Raw genomic sequence first — 6,440 nt, forward strand, 5'->3', positions numbered from 1 at the left:
TATCTTAAGTTAATTCCAGGATTGCCGATGTCTAGAGATAAAAGCAAGAGCCCGAGAATGTAACTCCAAGGCGATATTTAGGTAAACAATTTGAAGACATATCAGAATGGGAATATTTATTTATACTGGAGAAATCCGATGAGCTATGGGGGTCTTTGTCACAGTTGTCCTGTAGGAAACATTGGGTAAGAACGTTACAACAACAAACAGGGACACAGCTCGGGCTGCATCGGAGCCCAGAACCAGCCAGGCCATCAGCGCACCCCTTGGGGTTTTATTACAAATGGGGGTCGAGGTGCTATTTAATTATATTCTCCAGAACCCTGGAGAGAATACACACATTTGAAATTGATCTACGGTTATATACCAATACTTCACCACACTCGTATTAACGTACCTTTCTGTTTTTAATATGAAGGTGAAGTGTTTTTTTAATTGAAATAATAAAGCGTTTTTTTTATTGGTCAGGCAAACAGGAAGAACACCAGGTTGTTAGGAGTATAAGGCCACAGCGAAGCATCTTTGGTTGATAGCAAATGCAGCTTTCATGAACAAAGCTTGCAGTGTAGTATATTTCAGTTTACAATACAATTTAGTAACTATATGCTCTCATTGCAGCAGCAAGTTCCCATTGGTGAGATCATGAGTTCTTGGAACGACTCGAGCCGTTATCCCTGTAGGATAAATAACACGAGCGTTGCTTGTGAAGAACCACTTTCCGCACAGTGATCCCATAAAAGGAATAAGTTCAACTGCAGCAACACAAATTCCCACAACAGGCTTTGGTCATCGATGGAGGACAATATAGCCCTTCGGAGATCAATATGAAACCATAACACATGATACAGAAATAACCATAATAACATAGTGGAGTAATTATTCACGGATCTCTGTAGAATGGAATATTATCATCACCTATTATCAATCCACTGCTGGATGAAGGTCTCGCCAAGCAGTCGCTATCCCTCATGGTTTTGTAAAACAATGATGAATCTACTAGCTCTTGCACACGAGCTGCTTTCATCACTCTATCTCCATAGCAGACATTCTCTTGGGTATGTTATCTCTTTTGGCTGCCACTCCATTTTTCATCCCAACCACTAGCCATCATCCCTTGTACGGACGTCTCCTGACCAACCTCGCAGCAGCGGCTTTTTGCTGGCCACTGCATCACACACTTTCTGGAATGCTCTTCCTTCCGATATGAGGAAGCCACTGGAAGCTATGCACTTTTAAATCTAGATAGAAAACTCATTTCTTTGAAACTGCTTTTTGCGTTCAGTTTGTTGTCCTTTTCCCGCACCTCCGATTAGCATGGATGGCTACATACGGTGTGAAAGAAGTCCAACATACATACGTACATACCAGGTCCACTTACTTTTCTTGGCAGGCAATATGATCTAAGTTGCACATTGCCCAAACATCACCTGTCATATCTGTCCTTAAAAGGCAGTGTTATTAACGGATGATTTGAGTTTTTTGTTATGTTGTGCTTGTGCACCATTCCAACCCACTATCACCAAATAATATGTTTAAGTTGCATATGTTTATATGAAAATAACAAAACATGTGTCGTGACATAGCGCTGACTGTTGGACAGCAGCAGCAACTGCAGGTGAGCACTTAGCGCACCCGCCGCTGAGCATTTACGCGGGTGTGCCGGCAGGGCAGAGGAATTGGGCAAGGGTCATTGTAGACCTCGTGTGGAAGCCCCTAGAACCCTCTAGAGGGTTCGAGAAGGGAGGCGCGGCGAGGGCGGAGCCAAACCGCGCCGAGAGGAATATAAGCAGCGGAGAGCGAGAGCTCTGGGCTACCGGTTCTGGGATTGGACTCGTCTCGTCGTCGCCATCATCATCATTGCCCTCGTCGCTGCCGCCTTCGCCCAATCATTGCGCGTCCGGACAGTAGTTGGCTGTCACGATCGACCCCATTGGTGCAACGCGAACAGGTCGTGTCTGGACGGGGCATGCAGCAGCAGGGTCGTGTGTGAGAGAGAGGGCCCGAGTGGTGGCATGAGCTCGGCAACAACAACAAATAAAGAGGGCAGAGCGGTGCCTCCTTCGACCACCTCGTCTCAGGCTGACTTTCGTGTGCGTCGCACACCACCCGCACGCACAGACGACACTACACATGTATGGACGCCAGGAAATCAATTTCTAGTATAGTGGAAGAAGCTCCAAATGTCACACTTAACAAAGTACCGACTGCCTTTCCAATTTGAAATATGGGGAAGCTCCTAGATCCGATATAATAACTGGACATCATCACAGAAGTGGAAAGAGTTGTTGAAACATAATTAGTGAAAAATGTTACTAGATGTTTACAAAAAATACCTATATCGTGGAATGATGCCTCATTCTTTTAATTAACGAAACAAAGTGAGACGATTATTTTGTTTCGGTAATGAGTTTACACTTTGCAGTTGTTTTGTCCACAAAAGAAGAACATCAAGGACACTGTGTTTACAATGTAATGAGTTATGCATGCTGTGTGAGTGTGCCAACACTCCTCATATGGAGCACCCAGTTCCAAAATCAGGGGCTGGTTTCGTAAAAGAGATCTCACTTCACAGCACGTGGCATCACGTGAGGTGGAACGTGATCACACTCAAACATTTGTGTTTGGACCAAAACCCCTTTTCAATTTGAGCTTTTGCTGAGACTATATTATTTTCAACCAGCGACTATTTCAGCTTCAGTTTCGGTTGATGTAAATAACACTCGGCGCTTCGCTGGAGCTTGGGTCTTGGAACATCATCAAGGCAAGCAGTAGGGAAGCCGTGGACCTGCTGTGGACTCCTGACGATATGAGCCCCACGCCATTATGAACCTGGCTTAACGCATATCTGTGCCTGCTTTGTCACATCCCCGCACAGCGTTGCGTCCGAACGGACACCATCATTCAATTGTACGCGCATCCTGCGTGATTCATGTGCAGCAGTTATGTATTTGACGCACACTGTGCTGTTGCCATGCTTACACACTTGGCAAGCGTGTTTTTGCAGAGGGAATTGTTTCATCATCTCTACTGTGAGAGGAATAGATGTTATAAATTCCATATGGTGGTTATACTTCACCAAGGATATTAAATATGCATAATTTGGGCGAGAGTTCCATCTAGAGGTGGCTTATCAGCCTGCAGTATTTATAAAAGCAAACAAGACTTATGCAGCAAAGCAAGTAATGGTTCATTCGCACGTTTTTGCTTTTTATTTACTTGTTTAAATCAGCACATGGATGACTTTATAATGTACTGACAGACCTTGCCATTAAGAGAGCATTACAAGCTGTCAGATAATAAAAGAGGAGTTTAATATTATATAAGATATAAAATAAAGCCATTGTCGAGTGTGTGGAGAAAAAGTGAATGCCATTTAATAATTGTGATGATAAACACACCTGACAAACGAATGCCAAACACATGGAATAATAATTGTATATTCTATTTATTAATGAACGATGTTCGCTGCGGCTACACACATGCGAGATCAAAACCAATAACAAAGCACACCTGCATGAATGGAGAAAAACCAAACATTAGCGTGACTGGCAGCTTCCACGATCAGTTTGTGTGTAACTCTTAGTGACTACAGATGCACGCAACGACTCTTGACAGTTATTTTTGGCTCGAGTTTTTTGTCAATGCTACCATATTTATAGTTGAATCGACAGTTCTTTAGCAGTGTGAGCATGCATTGACCCAAGTATTGATTAGCTTGAATTGCTGTATGTCATGCCATTTCCTTTGCATTGTCGTTGAATGTGTGCATAGCTGTTGTCAAAGTCCCCTGTGCCTGAAAGTCAATGTTATTATTAATTTAGTTTTTTTCTTTAATAAAATATTGGCTTCGTATTCTAAATATCACATCTACATGATTTAACAGCGAAGCATTTCGTATAGCGACCTCCAAAAATTACATCCTCTAGTATTTTACTTGTGAACAAAAATGCATTGCAGTACTGTATACGGAATGAAAGGCTTGGCAGGGTGGTGGTGGCAACACTTTGTGATCGTTAACCAGAAATCCCTGGGTTCGATGGCCGACTCGGGTTCATTTTTCCACATGGAGTTTGCGTCTTCCCAATGTTCTGCATGGGTTTCCTCCGGGTTCTCCGATGTCCTTCCACAACAAACAAAAAACCCCAATGTAAATTATACTGGCCAAAACATCCCAATGTACAGTGAGGGAAAAAATATTTGATCCCCTGCTGATTTTGTACGTCTGCCCACTGACAAAGAAATGATCCGTCTATAATTTTAATGGTAGATTTATTTAACAGTGAGAGACAGAATAACAACAACAAAATCCATAAAAACGCAATCAAAAATTTTATAAATTGATTTGCATTTTAATGAGGGAAATAAGTATTTGACCCCTCTGCAAAACATGACTTAGTACTTGGTGGCAAACTCCTTGTTGGTGTAATATTGTAAATTACGGCGGGAGACCACTTGACGGGTAGCACACTTTATTAACTCTTTCCTTGGGCACAATAACACGTGTGGACACTACAGCTCACGCTACACGTTCCACCCGGCTACACACACACGGGCTCTCCAGCCCCGTAGCTTCCAGGGGAACCTACAGACCCACCCCAGCTTGGGTATGGGTCACGACCACTGGGTCCCGTGGCCGGCCCTCACACGGACGTCCGGCCCCGGGTCCCAAGGTCCCGCCTCTGAGCCACACAGGGTCCGGCCCTTACAAGGACAGCGGGACTAGGGGTCTCAGGGCCCTATCTCTTCCTCCTCCGTCTTCCGTCTTCACTGGTCACCAACTCCTCGAGCGCCCGCCGCGCACCGCGTTATATAGCCCTCCGCTCCCGAGGAGACGGAGCCTATGCGGACCGCGATGTGAGCACCCACCCTAGTCGACCAATCACGACGCGCTGCCACACGATCCGTTTTTCCCCGCGCGTGTTACCACCACACAACTAATCACCCCGTGCTGCCACACGATCCCTCCCTGTCAGCGTGCGTCACCAACACACAGCCAATCACCACCACATAACCAATGACCCCACGCTGCCCTATGATCCCTCACTGTCAGCGCGCGTCACCGACACACAGCCAATCACCACGCGCTGCCACACGATCCCTACTGCCAGCGCGTATCACCACTACATTGGCAATCACAGAGGTCAGACGTTTCTTGTAGTTGGCCACCAGGTTTGCACACATCTCAGGAGGGATTTTGTCCCACTCCTCTTTGCAGATCTTCTCCAAGTCATTAAGGTTTCGAGGCTGACGTTTGGCAACTCGAACCTTCAGCTCCCTCCACAGATTTTCTATGGGATTAAGGTCTGGAGACTGGCTAGGCCACTCCAGGACCTTAATGTGCTTCTTCTTGAGCCACTCCTTTGTTGCCTTGGCCGTGTGTTTTGGGTCATTGTCATGCTGGAATACCCATCCACGACCCATTTTCAATGCCCTGGCTGAGGGAAGGAGGTTCTCACCCAAGATTTGACGGTACATGGCCCCGTCCATCGTCCCTTTGATGCGGTGAAGTTGTCCTGTCCCCTTAGCAGAAAAACACCCCCAAAGCATAATGTTTCCACCTCCATGTTTGACGGTGGGGATGGTGTTCTTGGGGTCATAGGCAGCATTCCTCCTCCTCCAAACACGGCGAGTTGAGTTGATGCCAAAGAGCTCCATTTTGGTCTCATCTGACCACAACACTTTCACCCAGTTGTCCTCTGAATCATTCAGATGTTCATTGGCAAACTTCAGACGGGCATGTATATGTGCTTTCTTGAGCAGGGGACCTTGCGGGCGCTGCAGGATTTCAGTCCTTCACGGCGTAGTGTGTTACCAACTGTTTTCTTGGTGACTATGGTCCCAGCTGCCTTGAGATCATTGACAAGATCCTCCCGTGTAGTTCTGGGCTGATTCCTCACCGTTCTCATGATCATTGCAACTCCACGAGGTGAGATCTTGCATGGAGCCCCAGGCCGAGGGAGATTGACAGTTCTTTTGTGTTTCTTCCATTTGCGAATAATCGCACCAACTGTTGTCACCTTCTCACCAAGCTGCTTGGCGATGGTCTTGTAGCCCATTCCAGCCTTGTGTAGGTCTACAATCTTGTCCCTGACATCCTTGGAGAGCTCTTTGGTCTTGGCCATGGTGGAGAGTTTGGAATCTGATTGATTGATTGCTTCTGTGAACAGGTGTCTTTTATACAGGTAACAAGCTGAGATTAGGAGCACTCCCTTTAAGAGTGTGCTCCTAATCTCAGCTCGTTACCTGTATAAAAGACACCTGGGAGCCAGAAATCTTTCTGATTGAGAGGGGGTCAAATACTTATTTCCCTCATTAAAATGCAAATCAATTTATAACATTTTTGACATGCGTTTTTCTGGATTTTGTTGTTGTTATTCTGTCTCTCACTGTTCAAATAAACCTACCATTAAAATTATAGACTGATCATTTCTTTGTCAGTG

The sequence above is a fragment of the Callorhinchus milii genome, unplaced genomic scaffold, assembly GCF_018977255.1.
Source record: "Callorhinchus milii isolate IMCB2004 unplaced genomic scaffold, IMCB_Cmil_1.0 Scaffold239, whole genome shotgun sequence".
Classification (NCBI taxonomy): Eukaryota; Metazoa; Chordata; class Chondrichthyes; order Chimaeriformes; family Callorhinchidae; genus Callorhinchus; species Callorhinchus milii.